The sequence below is a fragment of the Frankliniella occidentalis genome, unplaced genomic scaffold, assembly GCF_000697945.3.
Source record: "Frankliniella occidentalis isolate FOCC.00 unplaced genomic scaffold, Focc_3.1 Scaffold63, whole genome shotgun sequence".
Classification (NCBI taxonomy): domain Eukaryota; kingdom Metazoa; phylum Arthropoda; class Insecta; order Thysanoptera; family Thripidae; genus Frankliniella; species Frankliniella occidentalis.
This window is the reverse complement of record NW_026267193.1, coordinates 184,064-184,865: the sequence shown is the minus strand read 5'-3', so window position 1 is coordinate 184,865 and position 802 is coordinate 184,064. Positions and strand designations below refer to the sequence as shown.

Sequence of the window (802 nt, the reverse complement as noted above, 5' to 3'; positions counted from 1 at the left end):
TCCGGAAACCGGAAACTTTGCGGTAAAATTTTTGGTGTGTCTGGCACCACTTGCGTTGGTTTGGCTTGCGTAGACGGCCAGCGCACACCACTCGGAACCATGTAGTGCCAGACAGCTGCTGAAATGACTGATGCGCTGCAGCAAAGCATGGAAGAAGAAAAAACAACTAGTCGGTGAGCTGGCAACAGCAGCAGCAGCAAAAGGTGCGAATCAACAGAGATAAGTGCGATAAGTACGTCGTAATTTTTCGACGGGCTTCACTCACTTTCCTCGCCGCCACCGCCGCCGCAAGGCTAACAATCCCCGCGCTCAACAGCTCAGCCGCGCCCAACTTTCTTCCCACACACTGATTTGACCGGGTGCCGCCGGTAACGAACGTACAAGTAATTCGGCCCTGCCCCTCTCCCTGCCCGCGCGCGGCTCGCCGGCGGGGCCTGCTGCTCGTCGGCCGGCCCCGGTTACTCTAGTGCCCGGTTGCAGTGGTGGTGGTGGTGGCGGCCGCTCATCGAGGCCGGCGCGGCTGCTGGTCACTCCTGTTCCCGGTCGATCACGACGGTCCCCCGCGACCCCCCACGAGGTGAACAGCCTCGCAATGTCGCACCCTCCTCCTCCTCCTCCTCCTTCTTCTACTACTACTCTTGCCTCCTTCACGGTCCTGAGTTCAAATCTGCGCGCGCCTCCGCCTAATCATCGACGGCCCTCTGCGACGAGGCTACGGCAGTGTCGCTGCCTCCGTGGTCCCGGTTGCGCGGCGTTGTCCCCGTTGGCGCGCTCCCCTGTGCCGTAGCGGAAGCAGAACTCA

General features: G+C 61.3%; 1 protein-coding gene across 1 annotated transcript in view; it reads left to right on the top strand.

Moving 5' to 3' along the window:
• Positions 1 to 802, top strand: part of LOC127749529 (zinc finger protein ZIC 5-like) — a 137,903-nt gene that overhangs the window by 985 nt on the left and 136,116 nt on the right. The window lies entirely within an intron of this gene.